Source organism: Neolamprologus brichardi, chromosome 18 (genome assembly GCF_056152115.1).
Source record: "Neolamprologus brichardi isolate AB-2024 chromosome 18, ASM5615211v1, whole genome shotgun sequence".
Lineage (NCBI taxonomy): Eukaryota > Metazoa > Chordata > Actinopteri > Cichliformes > Cichlidae > Neolamprologus > Neolamprologus brichardi.
In genome coordinates, this window is record NC_142121.1 from 14,713,743 (window position 1) to 14,734,884 (window position 21,142).

The window sequence follows — 21,142 nt, forward strand, 5'->3', positions numbered from 1 at the left end:
AAAAGGCAGCCCTGGCGGAGCCCATCACCCACTGGGAACGAGTCCGACTTATTGCCAGCAATGCGAACCAAGCTCTTGCAACTGTTGTATAGGGATCGAATGGCCCGTAGCAATGGGCCAGACACCCCATACTCCAGTAGCACCTCCCACAGGACACCCTGAGGGACACAGCCGAATGCCTTCTCCAAGTCCACAAAACACATGTAGACTGGCTGGGCAAACTCCCATGCACCCTTGAATATCCTTGAGAGGATAAAGAGCTGGTCCAGTGTTCCATTGCTCCTCTTAAAAACTGCTTTGTTCCTCCTAAATCTTTTTAAACAAGGAAACCACCACCACCCCACCACCCCAGTCTGCCAGTGCTCCAGACCTCAATGCAACTTTGCAGAGACATGTCAGTCAGGACAGCCCTACAACATTAAGAACTTTCAGGAACTCAAGGCAAATCTGATCCATCCTAGGGGCCCTGCCACTGTGTAGTTGTTTAACCACATTAGTGACTTTGCAACCAGTGATGGGAGAGTAATCCCCCTTCCTTCCCATGCTCTGCTTTGCTTCCATGATAGAAGGTTTCAGTATGGGACTGAGGAGATCCTCAAAGTGTTCCACCGCCTTACTGTATCCTCAGTCGAGGTCAGCAGCGTCCCACCGCAACTATAGACAGTGTGTGTGGAATACTTCTTCCCCCTCATAAGTTGTCTGACGGTTCGGTAGAACCACTTTCAGGCTGACCAAAATTCCTGTTCCATGGTCTCTTCCCACACCCGTGTTTATGCTTCACCCACTGCCAGGGCAACATTGTGCTTGCCCTGCCTTTACCTGTCAGCTGCCTTTTGAGTCCCACAGGCTAACCAAGCCTGATAAGACTCCTGACAACTCCCTCTGGTCTTTAGCAACTGGTTCTGTATTTTTGGCCATAACAGGCACCAGCAACCTTGCAGCCACAGCTCCTTGCAACAGTCTCATTGATGGAGGTGCAGAACATGGTCCACTTGGACTAAATTTCTCGGACCTCCCTTGGAATGCAGTTGAAGCTCTGGCAGAGGTGGAAGTTGCCACAGGTTCCAAATCTAACAACTGGTATATGTCAAATAGGTGTCCTACTTGAAGTATTTTTTTTATTTAGCTATAGGTGGAAAAACACAATGTGCTGACAGGTAGGAGAGAACAGTTATTACTGTTCAGCATGATCTTTATGAGCGACTCTACAAACAGCACTCACAGCCCCCACAAGTATGAGTACAGCCCTCACAACAGCTATACAATCGGGAAATTATTAACAGCTGATATCTATTTTATGCATCATCTCTTGGAATTGTGCAATCAAAGCTTCATCATCATCATCATATGACCCCTCAACCTGAGTGTAGGGAATAAACCAACAAAATTTATGGGAAACTGCAGGAACAGTCTGAATCCTTACAATGAATAAACACTTTAATAACACAATTTGTAAAAATACATTCCTCTTTCAGCACTTCGCACATCTCTGATAAGTTGCTGCAGTAATTAAAGGCCAAAACCAACTTTTACAGAAGGGTAAGAGCGCACAGAGTATCATTACCATCACAGCAGATTCCTTTGTGACACATTAGGTGATCATTCAAAAGCTCTCCTATCCCCCACAGAAGGCCAACAATTTCCAAATCCTGGCCCAAATATCCTTTTTATGCCAGCTGTGATTTTAACTCATGTAAACGGTATTCCGGGAATCACTGACAGAAAGTATATACAGAACACTGGTGGCATCTCTCATTAGGGCAGCTCCAGGTCCTAGAGGGCCAGTGAGTTGGCCCACCATTCTTATTTTCTCCATCTCATGTCCTCTTTTGTTCCCCTCACTTTCAACCCATTGCCACCTTCCCAGTCGAGTTACTGTTCCAGTCAGAAGATATGGACCAGTGACACTTTAATGCCAGCAAAGGTGATACCTGCCAGAAAACTTGGTTCACCTTTGTTGCTATGGCAACAGAGCACATGAGCAGAGAAAATGCAGAATTCTTGAAGATTTTAAATAAAACGAGCCGGTAAGTGATGACTTTACAATATATAGACAGTGAAACCACTTTTTAAATTATGTATGTTAACCTCCTAAGACCCGAACTCTTCCACGGCATGCATTTTTAATTATTCTTTGATATTTGCGCTGATTGGGACCTGATGAATATAAAAACAAACAATTACCAGATTTTTTTTTGTTACCTAATTTTTGTTTCTAAGAAAAATGAGAGCCACAAATGAGGATATTCGTTTAAAATTTCGATAGAACAGTAGCAGTATAATGTCCTCGTAAGTGGATATCAGGCCCTTGTAGAGGAAAATTGAGTATTTTGGTCTAAATAACCCAAAATGTGATGTCCACATATGTGGACGCCAGGTCCTAGGAGGTTAAATATTATAATATATATTATTATATTGCATACCTTAATTTTCCTGACATCTAAAAGTGTTACATTGTTTGCAGCCTAACAAAGGAGTAGTTCCCGTCCCCTTTTGATTGATGTACCCCCACAGCCGCATCAGATTATCTTGAGTACACCTCCAGTGGCAACACCACATGTTTAATAAATATTCTTATAAACAGATTCTAAACTCCAATAACTAGTGGTTATTGTTACAAACAACCACTAACTATATCATTATTTGAATTTGGCTGTTTTAATCAAATATTTACTGAAATTTACAAATAGTTGTCATGTACTTGTAAAATCATGCTAATATTGATTTTCTGGTTACTGTACTAAAGAAAAGTTATAAATAATTATATCTTTATAACGTATAAAATTTCCACATAACCACAGGCTAAGGTAGGAGTACGACCCTGGGTACTAGAATTGCTTGATGAGAATCGAGTTCTAAACCTGTGACATGCTGTTTAATGTAAAGCTCTACATGGCAGGTGATGAATCTTTGTTCACAAAATGTGCCAAAATGTCTGTGAGACAGTGAGTGCAGGAGAAGGATATGGCGACCTTAGCGGTAGACTAGCCTCAACATATTGCACCTGTTAAATTATTGACCCAGTCTCCATCTTTTGGTCCGGCAGCTGCGAGGACCTGTACCTTCCGATTAGCTGCAGAGCTGTCAGCATAGTAGACCAGGGTCTTTGGTGCTGTCATCCTCACTGATACTTTGTGACATGGCTGTCAACGGTGTCCCCATCCTGTTTTATATTTCATATGGTGCACCAGACCTGCCTGTCACATCACCCAAGGAGAAAGGCAGTCATCAACTTAAAGATGAAGCAGCTGAGTTTTGGATCTACAGTGTGCAGGTCTCTCTGAGAACATTAATTACAGTGTAGTTGATGTCCATCTTTTACTCTAATAAAGAAAATGAAACGGACTTTTAACAATGTCAATTTTAAAATCAGAAAAAGAAAAATCTACATTTTGAATTTTGAATAGCATGCTCTGTTTCTACTCTTTTGCTTAGGTTTAGGTGCTCAGTTGAAATTTTCAGTAGCAAACTTTTCACTAGTGAAAAGAAAACAAAGGCTTCTCTGAGCAGTTTGGTACCTAATACTATTCTGTCTCCTATCACTTGGGGGCAGTGTTGAAGCAAAAACTATGAGACAAAGTTTTCCAAAACAAGATTGAAAAGGTCCAGGAGACATTTTGCTCTCTGTGCCATTTATCTCATAATTTCATGAAATGCAGTGCAGAATTATTCAAGATGGAAAAAGATATCCATGATGGATCATATAAATTGAACATAAATAATATACACTGTCAATGGCCAAGTAAAAGAAGTGAGTGGTATATAATGGCATTGCTCATTTGTTCATACAAACTTAAAACACACAAAACAGCATAACTCCTTCTGTAGTATTAATTCATGTAAGAGATCAATTATGTGAATTGGTGTGACATTAATACCAGTGTTTTCCACTAATCGCTCTGTTTAAGAGCTGTAGAAAGCTAATGATCTCAAGCACTTGAATCTTCTATCATCGGCAACCATATTCGGATCACTGCTGGATCATTATAGTCAGCTAATATCTGACATTCCATATTTCTGCGTAGTATCAGCATACAATGGTAATGTGTACATTCAAATTTGCCATATTATTTGATAATACAATAGGTAAAAACCATGACATTTATCATATACAAGTGTGCCTTTTTGTATTCATTCAACATCTCAGCAGGTATGTTTTATATCATTCTTACTCCTGGGAAAGACGGGTCAATATATTTTAAACCGCTTTTTAATGATATGACAGTTTTATTATCTTATAAATGCAAAAATGATTTTTGTCTACCACCTTTGTCTTAAAAAAATGCAAATTTGAATCCCAATGAGACCTTTGAACAACAAGAAACAAGTAAAAGAATTGAATAAGTATACATTCATTAGTAATGCTTCATGTTGTCATTTATAGGTGTTCTAGCCCATAATTCACATATGATAAAAACTGTAATCAGCATCCAATTACAATAAAAGTTAAACTTGCTTATTTTTAAGAAGTATGCTTAAATATATATATGCAGTACTTGTATAAGACAGGTCTTTATTTATACATTTATGCATATTATATTGTTTTTACATCAAATATACATTAATAATTTAACCATATAAAATCGCATCGATCAAATGTTTTTCTGTGTGCAAAGAAATCAAAAACACTTGCTAGTTATTGCTTTAAATCTATAATATCCATTAGTACATGGATGTGTGTCACAGTTACCCTTTTCCAACACCTTTGCCGTCCTTGCAGTGAGCTTATTCATACCCCCCACCAACAGATTATGCAGCAGCACACAGAGCAATGTGAAGGTTGGCCTTTTGTGTCCTCATGCATTTTCTGCTTTAGTCTTTAATGATATCATTGCCTAGCTAAGTCATCTTTTATAGCTGACACCCCACAGGGTGGCCAATATTTAGTCTGTGTGGTGCGTGTATGTGTGTGTGTGGTCGGTACCCCAGGCTTCCCAAATGTAGAGCCTGACAAGCCCTATTTAGCCTTGAATTTTAGACCGAAACTCTAATATGAAGCTAAAATACCACTACGTGAAACAGGCGCCCAGCACAACTTTGAAATAATTGAGACAAACTCATTCAGTCATGGCTCATTTAATATAATGAGCAAAGTGAGCTGTTCAATTTGCATACTGATAAGATGCCTCCATCAGATTAAATAGCTCTGGCTCATAGATACTCATTGTGGATATTACGTTTAATCAGAGCATGGATTTACTTTACAAACATACTCGGAGAAGTGCAAACTAAGGCTTTCAATTAAGCCCTTGCCAGGTCTTAATCATCTTCACAACAAATTTGGTCAGCAGCTTCCTGAGTCATGTTGCCATAAGACATGACTTATATTAAAGTTTAACACTGAATTAACACAACAGACATTTGGTCATTGCCAATTAATTCCAAGAAGAAATCAGGTCTTTTTCAGTACTATACATATTATTTGTGTTGGCTTTGGGAACTTACATTATGACCCTTTTGGCCCTTCTTTATAGTTAATTCTACGGAAGTCTCCTGCTGCATAAGTTAACTCCTTTCTCTCCCTGTTCCAGCAGATTCCCACACACGGGTGTTCTTCCTGACTGTTTGTATTGCAGTAGTATAGCTGACACCAAAACAATGAGGGCAACAGCACTGGCTGGTCTAAATCACATGTTTGTGCAGTGGCTCCAAGCCTGATTCTAGAGCCCACAGACCTGTAGAGCAAGACTTTGTGAAAGGAAGCAGATGGTGACATGAATAGTGCAGCAGGTCTCGTCCACCCCCGCCCATTGCCTTGCGTGCAGCACATTACCTCAACAAATGCTTCACATAATTGATGTGCTGGAATGGCCCCCATCATCACTGGATTTTGCAGAGTGGCAGAATCATCAAGGTCGCCTCTGCTACTCTGACATACTAACCAAAGAGTAATACTGGGACAATGACTTCTTAAAGAGCCCAGACATTCTTAAAGCTTTGAATACCACTATATACATGTTAAAAATCAGTTATCTGACCACATACAAACTGTAGTTTATTTCATAAATTCCAATATGTTTGTTTTATCATTGTTTGCCTCCTATCAGAACACATTTCCATTTTTACAGAAAAACACTCTATCATCCTAAATACTTATCTGTCTACCAGGTACTGGATATTTTTGGAGTGGGTGGGGGACACACAGAAACAGCTTAATTATACATGGTAGCCCTTGGCAACATACAACATTAAACTTGTATGATTTGGTTTAGACAGGAGTTGCCAGAATCTGTTATTTGACCCTGCCAGCCCAGTGATCTGCCACCGTGCTACCAGTTTAATTCATAAAACCACAAACTAAAGTGGTTTTCTGTTAAAATAATTTGGAAAAGATTAACCTGTTTCTATCAAGTTCTATAGTTTCTACATCAATATTTAACACTCGGCATGCTTAACGATCAGCTTACAACAACTGCTTCTGCACCACCACCGCATATGTTCACTGAAAAAGAAAAGTTTAATGATCTGAAAAAACATGAGCCATCTGTCAAAACTAGCTCATAGAATGTTGATAATTTAGAGAATGCAAATCATCTGTGTTTTTCAAATACTGAAAGTGGAAATAAGGCAAATAACACTTTTTATTATAGCTTACTGCACAAATTGCAACATATCACACAGGTCCCCTATGTGTAAATATATAATTCTTTAAAGTCCGTTTTTGGTGTTGAGAACAAACCTGAGGTTGACACTTTTATTTTTATTTAGATATTTTGGTGTGGAACTGACATTAATGCCTCTGTTTTAATTAATTCTAATAACTTTAATTATCTTTAACAGCAAAGAGTAACATTCTATTAGACTCAGCGATACTTCGGTTTAGTGCTAATTATCATATTGATAGTGAACATGCTATCAGGTTTATGCTAGCATTTGCATGGCGATTAGTTTGAAAACGCACACTAAAGTCAGGCACTTCCACTAAGAATGCCCCTTTGCTCTCTGTGATTGCCATGAAAATTCAATTAGCAAGCTTCCATGTGAACTGTGAAAAATGCTACCAATTAGAAGTTAATAACTTGTCAGTCACAATGCAAAACCTCTAAACATTGAACAAAACATGGTTTGAAGACATGTAAGCCCAAGGGAGGATGTCATATTTCTTCTGGATATTCATTTTTTTGGACTTAAATCTGCATAGCGGAAAACAACAACAGGCAAGTGGCCTCGTCAAGGTGAAACACAAGTGTTATTTTATTTATGCTATAACCAACTCCCACCCCCCCATCCCCCTTGGTCTGCTGTGTCTCCCCTCCCTGGGGAGCCAGGCTGCTCTGCCCCAGAAAGTTGACATGCCCAGGCAGAGGGAAGCAGAAGCAGTAGGGGGAGATGGGCAGCTTGGTGGTCACCCAGACAGAGCTGGCACTGAACACATGCAGCAGTTCTCCTCTGATGCACCAACACAGACATTCCCAAACACTTGCTCGACCTTGGATGACAACAGGGGTTGGTAGGTGAGACAAAAAAGAAGGAAAAGGATCAACTTTTTATTTCACTTGTGTGTCAAGAGCTAAGCCTTATCTTTGTGTTTTAAAAGTAAACGTAAATAAAGTTTATTTTAGAAATTGACAGTATTTTAAATGTGCATAATTGGATCAGTGGCAGATTGCTTTTGCAGTTTCTTCTTTACCCCACTATTCTGCTTTCTGTCAAAGATTGATTGGTTGAGAGAAAGATTGATATGTCAACGACAGCTGCCCGGCACACCATCGCCTGTTAGGCCAATGCACCCTGACAGCTAGCTGACACCCCAATTTCCTGCATGCTGTCTTTTAAGGAAAGCTTAGGAAATCTTCTCCACCACCCTCCCTGTTCCTCCTGCTTAATTTCTTTCCATCACTTGTCATCTGATTATGGGGTTGTTCACTTTGTTATGTCAGCGGATGGAAAGGGGGTTAATGACGGTGGTTGAGAGTGCTTCGATATACCCCTTCTGAGTGTGTATAATGGATTAAAAGGAGGGTGGACTGAGTGCTATATGTCCACGAGTGACTTTCTTTAATTTGTTTACACACATGTTGCAAGTATATGTTTTACTTAAGAATGTAAGTAAATAATGTAAATATACAGTTAGATTACAACCACAGTTCTAGAAAAGCTGGAAAGCTGTATAAAATATGAGTAAAACAGAATGCAATGATTTGCAATTGTCAAAAGCCCATATTTGATTAACAATAGAACATAGTAAACATATGAAATGTTTAAAGTGGCATTTTGAATTTGATAGTAGTGAGAGATCTCAAAGAAGTTGGGCAAGAACAGGTAAAGTGACTGGAGCTATACAAAGACTTTATATAAGACTTTAATTATCTCATAATCAAAGGCTTCAGTTAATCTGAAGAAATCTCTGTGTGCAAGGATCAAGTCCAAAGATCTTGACAAAGGTAGGATGGATGTGACCTTCAGAATCATTTGGCCTGTTTTCAGCACCACATTTCTCTTGCAAGTCCAGCAACTTGTCTTCTCAGTTTCCAGACATTTACCAAATGTTAAAGATAAGGACCTATTCTGTTGATTCTATTTTATTCTATTGTATATTGTCAATCGATCGATAGATAGATAGATAGATAGATAGATAGATAGATAGATAGATAGATAGATAGATAGATGTAACATAATATTAGTTTGAACCCTTGCATGATTTTGCCTGGGAAAAATCAAATTGAATTCCCAAATTATTTAAGGCAATTTATGCTTGATGGGTTTGCTTGTTTTTTGTCCTTTTTTGTCTGTTTTTTTTTTTTTAGAGCTCCTTTGTTTAAATTGAGACCACAAGCAAAATGTTGTTGTTTTTTCAGTCATGATATTCATGGCAACAGTGAAAGTGGTACTGAAATTTCCACCATTAACAACTCCCAGTGCAGAATATTGTAACGCAATAGAATAACCTAATAACGGTTACTTTGTGTGGCTCTAGTGTAAGGTAATCTGTGCCTCCACACATTCCACCTCCCTGTAATAAGAAATACCATCCTCTTTTTAGACATGAATTAATGAGCCAGCATAACAGCCTTTCCATCCGCAGATTTGGATCAGATTATAAACATGGCACCCTAACCACACAAACACTTCTGCCCCTTCCTTGTCTTCCTGGGAATGAATTCACTTCATGTCGTATAATGAGAGTCAGTATGGGGTCCATATGGTTACAGCAGGGTTGGGTAGGAGTGGAGAAAAGAAGACAGGAAGGGGGTAATGCACGTTTTAATGAGATGTGAGTCTCTGTGGCACACCTGCACTCCAGCGATCTGTGAAGATTGCTCACTAGAGCCTAGAGAGGTATAAGGCCTTAGTTAAGTGTTAGAGAAAAGCCTTCCAGTGCTTAAAATGCAGCACTGGCTTCACCAACTATAGCAAATCCACTAACCTAATTGATTTAGGCATAACTCCTGAAAATTAGCACTTCCAGATTTTCCCTTTTGCACAATAAACAACAACAACAAAAGTTAATCAGGTATAACCCCTAATTTATTAGCATGTGTTTGTTGGTCATTTTGGTTTTCTGTCCAAACTCGACATGGTTCAAAGTGGATTGTGACTCACAGTGCACAGTGTCTGTAACTCAGCCTATGCTTTCTTTTCTGTTGCATCTAGTTAGGCATTTGCCTACCACATGGCAGAATCTGAGCAATTCATTTGTGCCATGTGTTTGCAGCTTGGCATAGCTGCTGTTGGATTGTCTGTGTCACATGATAAAGAGATGGCAGCCAGGAACTGTTGGGAGGTACAGTACAAGAGATGCTGAACAGTTTAAATGGAGGTTTAAATGATTCTGCATATGTTAATGAAGGAATGTTTGTTGGATAAAAAAAGAATAATTCATATAATTGGTGCAAACAAAAACAGACAGACTGAGACACACACACTGCTATATATATATATATATATATATGTGTGTGTGTGTGTGTGTGTGTGTGTGTGTGTGTGCATGTGTTTTCTTGTGTTTTCTTGTCCTTGATGTCTTGAAGGGAAAGGAACAAAGTTCCTCTGCAACATGGCATTCAGCTCATTTAGTAATACAATACAATAGAAAACTGCTGTAGCTTTTACTGTCATTCAAAACTCTCTGTGATTTCACATAGCAGTCCAACTGGGCTAAATTATCATGGTTTGACTGAGAAACAGCTGCTCAAGGTCAAACTAAGACAAACAGCATGTTATCCTGAGCCAGAGGGGGACCGAGTCGACTCATCTCACACAAGAAGACCACACCAAGACCACTGGGGGCCTATTAGGGGCTACAGATTGTAGGGCCTTGTCATGCATCCACTCTATTTATGCCTCTCAGTTGTCTTTTAAATAATGCATCTCTGTTTAAGCAGAGTGACGCTTTTTTAAATGCTGCACCTGGCGCACTTTGGTATTCTGCAGTTTGCTCTCTCCCGGGGCACAGATTTTTATAAGGCTTTTTGAGGAGGCTTTGGTTTGGAGATGTGAGGAGAGAATATGACTGAACCGGGAGCTGCTGCATGACAATAATGTTAGTTGAGGGAAGGGTCGGTTTGTATTGTGTAGTCATTGGAACGCACAGTGCATAATGAAACAGGAGAGGAGGGGATAGGATAGAGAAATAAAAGTACAGAGATCCTGCAATTACAATTCTGCATGGATTTCTGTCACTCTAGACATTGAAATTCAACTTAATTTGGGGAATTTAATTAAAAAGGAAGAATGCACTTCCACTATGTCCCACCAAATTAAATAAATTATTGTTTTATTTGAGTAAATAAATAGTAATATTCTGGTATACCTATGAATATTTCTACTAACACGGGATCATTACTATTTATTCCAAATTTGCTTCCATTTCCATTCGATTTGCGCACATTTCTGAGTTGGATACAGTTCAAAGTTATAAAGCTAAAAAGGCGTCTCAAAGGCTTAGTAGACAAAGTACTACCACACTGATCTGGGTGGTTAGTGTGCATTTTTTGGCAAACTTTTGATTCTGACCCATTTAGGAAAATCGAGTTGACTGAAGGCTCCATTCGCTAAATCTTGATTACCTGAATTCTTTTGTTCTCTTCAGTAGAATTTGTCCTCTCTTTTTGTTCACCATTAACACAGATAATACTGCAGTAGGTAGCTTAATGTTGAGTTTATGTTTACATTTTTTTAATCTCAGTGCTCCGATCAGCTAACATATAACATACAATGACTCAATAGTTGGGACATTTATGTTCTGGATAACAGGATATGTTTCTGATTGCATATTTAGTTGTGCTTTACAAAAGGGGTTAAACTGAAATCCTTCAGATTTCATTGGCTTTCTTAAATATGGATGTGACATGGTGAATACTGTAAAGTAAATGACAAAACCTTTTCTCACATTTCTGGTGTGCACTTCCTTCAGGAAGTAGCTATAGTCATTTAAACTTAACTCTGATTCTGACAAAAGTTTTTCTTACCGCCTGCCAATCTGGCTTTTATATGTTACTAAACAAGCTCATAAAAATTAAGGCAATAAAGCTTTAAAAGTCCAGTTCATTTCTTATAAAGATGCATATTCTTAATAAGAATTTGAATAATTTCAAAAATATGATTTTTTTTTACTTATTTATATAATTTTGGAAGTAAAAATCTACCCAAGGTCATCTCAGTCCCGGCCAAAACTGTTAGATGCCTTTTGTGTTTCCCTATTATGCTCATAGCACACTCTGGAGCTTGTACCTTGATACACCGGCCACAGCAATATCAGCCACTGGGAGGCAACAGCACCAGATTAGAGTCCCACATAGAAAATTGAAAGTGTAGACATGGCATAAATTCTAGTTTGTAATCCAGGAGATAACATCCAGGAGATGTTTTGCTACCTGTTGAATTTTTTATCTGTTAATTTAATTTATTTTGCAATTTGTTTGTCTATTTTTAAACTGGTTTTTCTTTTCATTCACTTTTAATATGCTGTAAAAAGAACGATAAACCAATTGTTGGGGATTTAACCTTAATCTCAAAACCACATTGGCCAATCTGAAGCACTTTCTTTAAAGGATTCAGATGAAACTGGAGGTAACTTAACTGATATTAAAGACATTTGATTTCACACTCCTGGATCTTGAGGAACATTTTCACTCTGACTTCAGACAAATCTCTGGCTACAGAGTTGGCAACACTGAAATCAACAAGCAACAAGTCTAACATCAGTTATAGAAAAGCTACCTTCTGACTAGTGAAAAGAGTCCATATTGCTAAAATACAATGCTTGTTGTCTAAAAAAAAGGAATCATTCACTGTTTAACACTCTTTAACATCAGTTTTTATACATTTTGCTGATACAACAGGATTGACAGCTGGAACAGGTGCTTTTGGAAGAGCCAAACATTTGCTCGATGGATTTATGTACATATACCTCTCACCCACAAGTTATGTGCTATACAAAACGTAAAATGCTAAATAAAGTTTTCTATGCTGCTAAAAATCTACAAGGTCAGAAGTCAGAGATTTAAAAAAAAAAGAAAAAAGGAGAAGAATCTCATGTTTAAAAAGGATGTGATGATGTGTGTGTGTGTGTGTGTGTGTGAAGGATACGTGTACACATATATTCACTCTGAGGAGATTACATGTCTCAGCGAGAAATGGAGAAAAGCCATTCTAAAACCTGCTCAGTACAAAAGCAAACATTAATAATAAGGGAATTAAAAATTTTAATCATGGACTTATTTAACATGGTAATTGCTTGTGACAAAAGTAAAGGACCAAATGATTAAATGCTTGATTATAAAAATTCTGCATCCTTTATTAGAAGTATAATTTAATGCAGTCCCCTACAGATCGAGTCCTGGTATTCTGGGGAGCTACGGTCACCAATTTCAAAACACCTCTGTTAGACAAATGTTTAGCATATTCAGCATACCAAGATCAATATGTTGTCCAGGAATAGCATCTCTCGCACCCTGCAATTAATTCACCGATGTCGACCTCTGGCTTGAGTTTTAGTGAAGCCAACATCAAACGCCTGCAAATGGGACAGAAAGGGACATAAAACAAATGACCTGTTTTAGTACTCCTCATCAAAGCCAACAATAAAAAATCAAATAGGGCAGCAGCAACCAGGATCTTTTGCAATTGCCTTAAAGTAAGACACTAGATGACAAAGGTCAGCTTGCCATTGATCTGTCTACAGCAAATCAACATTTACGTTCACACTTTGGTAGATGGAAAAGTATTTGGAGGATTTAAGCAGTTTATACAGTCTATTTCATACACAGTTTTAAATGTTGAAATGACTGTTGTTAAATGAAGAGCAACAAAATATGGACCAAATACAAATGAGGGTTTGTTTTGTACTCTTAGAAGTGATCTAGAAACATAATGGGAAGTACGCAGAAATGCATATCAAGTGTTACGTACACATCTATAGAGGTCTTGTTTAGAATCTCAAAGTGTTGTATGAAGACATAGGTAAATGTGACATGCAGTCTAAAGCAATAAATGGTCAGTAAGACTAGAAAAGTGCTTTATGTAAATCCATTTCCAGTGTATCAAACATCTGTGTTTTTATCAATAAAAACAAAACAAAACATGAAATTGCTTTATTTCCTTTGGGTGTCATTTTAATGAGACCTGCCCCCATCTATTATCTAAGAGTTAAAGAAAATATGTCAGTAGCTATGAGATTTAAATCTGAAGGTTTTTGTTGTCATTTACAACATCCTACTCAAGGCAAAATGTTTCAGTATACTTTGAAAGGGTTTTATCATAATAACACAATATACTAAATCAGATTTACTTTTCAATATTGACACAGCATCTGCGCTCCCTGCCTGTCACATCCTTCATCCCTGCAACTTTGATCAAAGAAAAAGTCTGCCTCACCTGCTATTAAACACCATCACAATAATGTTTACCAGACATTTTCACTAATTTATTTGCACTCCATTTATAATTACAATATTTTCAGCACTTTGACACTTTGACTTACAAAAGCTGGGTACTCATTTGTGACATTATGCTTTCACGTGATGTAAAGATAAGTCGTACTGGTTTCTAGTTTTAACATCATCAATTTACAATAATTTATTCACTGGAATTTTATCTTTGAATGATTTTGTTATGGTTTTTAAGCCACATTATAAGAGTTTAGCTGTTATTTTATGTTTTTTAATTTTAATTTATTTTAATTTATCAACTATGAAGTAATCTGTCAGTATTTTTTGTAGCTCATCTCTTGCCTACATGCTTTTTGTTTGTTTGTTTGTTTGCTTGTTTTGTTTTGTCCTACATTTTACTAGTTTGCACAAATGTGTGACTGAAACCACATTGATTGAACATTGTTAAATGCACCCAAAAATTATTTCAACTCCATTACATGTTGAAACTCTTATTTATCAACCAGCTTGTTAAGGTAAGAACCTTTGTACACTTTTTGAACTTTAATTGGATTGGCCACTAATGGATGCTGGGCACCTTGCACCCCTCCAGCAGCTTGCAACCCTGGGGTCCCAGTTTATGAAGTCTTCAGTTACACTACCCCTGTATGACACCCATATAAGAAAGCAAAACTTACAGTAAGTAGATCTGGCAATGAAACTCAAATAAGCAGTACTGACTTAAAAATACAGGTAAAATAAATAGGTGATAAAGTAATATTTAAGATAAAATATAGCAATAATAAAAAAAAAGGTTTCTCTTTTTACACGGGAGAGTAAGACCTTCGCTATAAACCCAAATCACTGACAACCTATAGTCATCAATAATCTGGAGATTAGCCTCTATTGGCTATCTGTAGTCACCAACGACAAAGATAGAGAGCTAGGCAGATTAGATGAGAGTGTTATATTTTTGTACTCTGATCAAGTGAAGAAAATGATGGATGGACTAATACCTGTCTGTGTCGCCCTCCACTCCTGGCTTGAGCTTTATTGAGGTCTTTAGATTCACTTATCTGCAGGCCCGCTGGTTATCTCTCTCTTCCCTTTCAATGACAAGTGCCACCTCAGAGAAGCACTGCAGATGCTCTTTTCCCTAAACAAAGGAATTCAAACTGCTGCTGCCTCTATGTTCCATAATGCATATCAAGGGTGAAGTAAGTCAGTTTCACCACTACCAACAAATTATTTCATAATATATCATAATAACTGATTCCAAATTATACTTCCATACATCGTCAACACTGGGCTGCTTTTCAAGTGAAAAACCTCTCCTGGAAAGCGTGCTGAAATCTCCACTCTGTTGTTCTGACCATATGACTGGTAAACATTGTTTCCATGTTTTTTTTGTCCCTTATCTAATTCAGCACATTGGATCTCAACCAAATAAGCAGCAATACCTTTGCATGGGTTTGAACATCTGTGTTTGATGATTGTCAATACTGTGCCAGTTGTCCTTGTTTTCTGCTGCCAGCACAAACACACAACGGGTGGAAAGTGAGGTCGCAATTCAGTTTCGTTTGATTTCAGTTTATCCTTTTGACCAGGCGGTATTTGAACAAGTTTTGTAATCTCACTGACTGGCATCTGAATGGACTGACCCAATACAGTTACTGGTGCTTATATTCCAACTTTTCCTCAGCTAGACTAAGTGCTGCGTACTGAGAAGCATTTGTTTGCTCTGTTTTTGTTTACAAAAAATGTTTTGTTTGAGTTAGTGAGACACACTTTTGAGAAGCAGTTTCTGCATATTCATTACATTTTACAGGCACTTCAAAACACATTTTCAATCTGTCTTCAAGCAAAGACAGCTTATTGGTATTAAATATCCTTTGCTATGATCATCCCATTTACTCAGCTGTGAGCAACATAGAGGACGCTTATCTACCTAATACCCTACTGCCTTGAGGCAAACTCTACTTTTCCCCATCGGGGTGTTGGGTCAAGTCCAAATCTCTATCACCAATATCAGGTATGACTCAGTTGAGTACTGGAAGTATGGACTGCTGTCTTTTTATGTTGATCATTAACCAACGTGTTCTTCCTTGTGTAGATCTTATCAGTATATTAAATTTAAAAAAAGAAAACTATGTTAGTGTTGTTACCTTCAGATATGGTGGAACTTACCATTTAACGTGCATTAAGTGTTATTAAAGTATTATTAAATACTATATTAAATGTCCTTATTGCTTGATGCTTTCTTTCAAACAACAGGAACAAATTACTAAAAGTTATAGATTTGCATTTTCTATTTCCAGTATGCAAAAACATTTATTTTTCCTATTAAAAAAGACACTGTTGTCATTTACAATAATTAACATAGGTACAATGAAAAGATTCTGCTGTCATGTGGGATACAGAAAGTTCATCAGTGCAAAGAAAAATAAGAAAAAATCATATAATCACAGGTAAGAATTTATAATAAAAAGCATGTTCAGCCTTCCACTGCAGCTCTACCTTTACATTCTTAAACATTTATTTAAGAATACATGTCAAAAAGTTGCAGTTTGCCCGACAGTTAGCAAGTGTGACACTTTGCATTGAAAAGACAGGAACACCATGATGTCACCTAGCCCGCTTTTTTTAGATGCCCTGCCTCTGATGGGGAGTTGTTTCAAGGAACGCCCTAGGGTCTACGGTGTCTCAAAGAACTCTAAGAAATGCCCTTGACTGTCTCAAGAGCACTTCCACTTCACAATGTAAAGGTAGTCAAACAAAGAGCAATTACATAGCTGATTGTGTGGTATCCGCAATAATGTTAAATATCTATGTATTATTGTAATTATGGCTGTACATAAAGAAAAGCTTAGGTTTTAAAATCTTAAGAAGCACTTGCTCAGAAATAAAAGTAAATAAATAAAATATTCAAAAAATGCATTATACTTGTTTTCAGCTGAAATCCCCATGTAACCCTATCTATCTATCTATCTATCTATCTATCTATCTATCTATCTATCTATCTATCTATCTATCTATCTATCTATCTATCTATCTATCTATCTATCTATCTATCTATCTATCTATCTATCTATCTACCTATCTATCTATCTATCTATCTATCTATCTATCTATCTATAAAATAATCATGTGATATGAGATAGTGTTGAGAGTTAGACAACAGTAAAAAGTATTTGAAAGTAACAAAAAGAAACTGCTGCATCAGCACTGTCATGCATTTAAAGATTAAACTTTCAAGAGGTGGAAAGTATCTGCCAACTTACATCAGTGCAATCTGTGAATCCAATCTAGAGCTAGCAGCCATGGTGACAGTCACTGAAGAGGGGAAAACAATCTTAAACTCAACATAAGCTGTGGAAAGAGTACAGCCTTGTTCTACCAAATGGATCTAATTTATTTAGCAGAACAGGTGTTATAAAAAACAATTATTTTGTAGAGATATTTTTTAACAGTAAATACACATTAGGTGCTGAAATCAAAGCAAATTCTAGGAGACGGCTCCTTTAAGCCCTGAAAAGGATACCCAAACTGAAACTTTCAGCCTTAAATCCATCATGAGTTGAAGGACAATGTCAGATGAAACATTATCCATCTGTTCTCTGTCCACTTGCATGGCTCCCTTTGCCTCTCTCCTTCCCTTCCCCTGGTGAGGCAGAGGCGACTTGTGCATTACAAGTAGAAGGCTGATGATTACATTGTTGGACTGAGAGCGATGCTCATGGTGCTGTAATCCCAGCAGTAATCAATATCTCTGGCCGCTTCCCTGTCCCATCCCTTCTACTGAATGTAAAATATCCCCAAGCAACACTTAGCCCACACTTTAATTATTCTTTCAAAGTCATCAGTGGCTGGAACCAATGCTGGTCCTCAGTGTACCAAATAATTCACAGGTTTTTTTTAGGGTCACTTTGCAGCACCAGGAATTGTGGCGATTAATATTAGTGTACATTTTAATGCTGGAAAAATTGGAGTACTTTGACATTTATGGAATATATTTAATTATTTTTCTTGTCAAGAGCTAATTAAATGAAGTGATTGATCCCACTATTATATTTTCAGGTTAAATAAAAAGCCACTGCTACCTACCTGTAACCTAAACATGTGACAAAATCTTTCAAAGAAAAAATGAAAGAAGTCTTTGCTTTAAATTCTTGTAAATGTATTAAAAATAAATAAATACTCGATACTTTCTTGAAGCACCTTTTTCAGCAATTACAAGCTCAAGTCTTTTTGAGTACGATGCTACAAGTTTGGCAAACCTGTTTTTTGGGCAGTTTCTCCCCTTTTTCATTGCAGAACCTTTTATACTCCATCAGGTTGAATGGGGAGTGTTGCTGTACTGCTATTTTCAAATCTTTTCAGATCCATTCAATTACTTTCAAGTTGGGCCTCTGGGCAAGCTCTAGAAAGAGTCCTGGTGGTTCCAAACTTCTTCTGTTGACAGATGATGGAGACTGTGCTCACTGAAACTACAAAAAGCTTTTTGTACCCTTCCCCAGATCTGTGTAAATCTTGTCTCAGAGGTCAGCAGTCATTTCTTTGGACTTCCTGGTTTAGTTTTTGTTGTGACATGCACTGCCAACTATGGCACCTTCTGTAGATAGGTATGTGTCTTTCCGCATCCAAATGGGGTTACCGTGGTTCAGGGGGTTGGGAAGCTCATCTTGTAACCAGAAGGTTGCCGGGTCGATCCCCAGCCCTGTCTGTCTTGGTCATTGTGTCCTTGGGCAAGACCTTCCGCCTACTGGTGATGGCCAGAGTGGCACGATACAACAGCCTCCCTTCTGTCAGTCTGTCCCAGGGCAGCTGTGGCTACAACTGTAGCTTGCCTCCACCAGTGTGTAAATGAATAGTGGAATTGTAAAGCTTTGAGGGTCTGAAGAAGCGCTATATAAGTGCAATCCATTATTATTATTAAATCATGTCCAGTTGACTGAATTTACCACAGGTGGACTCCAATCAAATGTGACAGATGATCAATGTAAACAGGAACCAACTGAACTCAATTTTGAGTACCAAAGACTTACATATGAATGTTATAGTTTTGTTTTTATTTTTTAACAATTCTGCAAGAATTTCAAGCAAACACTTAGTCAGTTAGTATGTAACTCTGTGTAGAATTTTGAGTTGAAATATGAATTTAATCCATTTTGAAATAAGTCTGTAACATTTCAAATGTAGAATACGTGAAGCACTGTGAATACTTTCCAGATGCACTGTATTCTGACCAGTTAGATTAGAGCAATTCTGGTCAAACTATTTTGGTTTCACAACATGTCATTAATATCTGATAGACACAGATTTTTAGACCTGTCACTATGTTGGAGAGAGTGTGTGCACCTAATACCATTGCCACCCCTAGAAAAGCCCTTCTAAATGTACCTTTAAAGTCTATAACCACATATCCTGTCTGACACTGTAGCTGTTGCTATGTAATATTGTCAGGATATGATGATGTGTCCAGAAGACCTTTTTTAAGCACAAAACTTAGAAAGTGATGATGAACGAGCTAGAAGCTAAAATTAGATGACTGCCTACTACATATTTTATCTCTGCTCATCATTTAAAAGCAAGTTAGTGAGAGGTCAGCAGTCCAGTCCTGAGAAAATTCCTCTACCTCAGTGTTCTAACATCACTGGCAACTATTACACTCAAGTCAACCTTACAGTTCTTCTTTTTGTTTTTCAGCTGACTGTGAAGTTGAATTTCTATAAATGAGTGCTTTCTAAGAAAAAATACTGTAAGGCAAATCTTGATAGTCTTGGTTAGTTTTGGTTAAATAAATGAATACTTTATATTTTCTTCTTATAATTGCATGTTTCTTGTATTTTACCAATAAGTACTTTGTAGCTAAACATCAATAAAGTATCAATTTGTAATTTAGATTGCTCTAGATTGCTGCAAAACAATCAAAGATGCTATTACTTTTTGGATTCAATGCCCCAACTAAGGAAAATTTCTTTTCTTCCTGCATTTATTTATGTTGATGCTGCTATTGATCATGCTCACAAGAAAATTATGTCTCTAGGCTGCAGTGCTAGTAGGTGGGCCAGGACATTAATCAGGAAATCAATTGTGCTGTCGATTGGCCTGGCTGTGTTTGGAAAAGGATTGTGATCTGAAGACTCATTTAGATTGGAGTGTGAAGCTACTTATTCTGCAATTACACAGCAATATTACAGTTTGAAAGGAATTTGAAGTGTTATCAGTTACCGGAGTACATTGTTGCCAGATCTTTTCTGCTTAAGCCACAAAACTGAACTGTGAGATTACTCAGTGCTAGTAATGACAACATTTATTGAATTTCTGTTGTTTATGGTTTCACAACTTTTAAAGGGCAAGACAGGCAATAATCTATATTTTTCTTGTTGTCTACAAATTGCACTAAAAATAGGAATGAACTAATCCTAACCAATAACTAAAAAGGCAAGGCTGGATGAAATGTATTCTTCTATGCTTTGAAAAGTCAGCATTAAAACGATGAAAAACACATTAGTGCAGCACACCAATGTGTTGACATGATCTTTCAATATGGTGCACAAGAGCACTGCAGTTTTAGTCAGACCCATGTAAGCTGTCTGACTGCTGCAGATAGTAACTGGTGCAACAAATGCATACTAATCAGTGGATGAAAAAGTCCAAAACAAACGGCCTGTGCAGTGGCATTTGAGTAATGTTTGCTAAACACTACAGTTTCCTCACATCTGTGTCTTTTTCAATAAAATAAAATTAAATTGAGGTACGAAGATTATTATTCATATTTTCAATGTTAATGAAATCAACTTTACAATATATCACATAGTGATTTAGCAGCTAACCTGGTTTGATGGTGCTTGCAATTACTTACTATATAAATAATAGTAAGTAACTGCACAGGGCGATCGTGGCTCAAGAGTTGGCAGTTTGTCTTGTAATCGGAAGGTTGCCGATTCGAGCCCCGGCTCGGACAGTCTCGGTCGTTGTATCCTTGGGCAAGATACTTCACCTACCACCTACTGGTGTTGGCCAGAGGGGCCGATGTCTGCCAGTCTGTCAGTCTGCCCCAGGGCAGCTGTGGCTACAACTGTAGCTTGCCTCCACCGGTGTGTGAATGAATAGTGGAATTGTAAAGTACTATATAAATGCAATCCATTATTATTAATAAAGCATATATATATATATATATATATATATATATATAAATATATATATATATATATATATATATATTTATATATATATATATATATATATATATATATATATATATATATATATATATATATATATATATATATATATATATAAATATATATAAATATATATGTGTGTGTGTG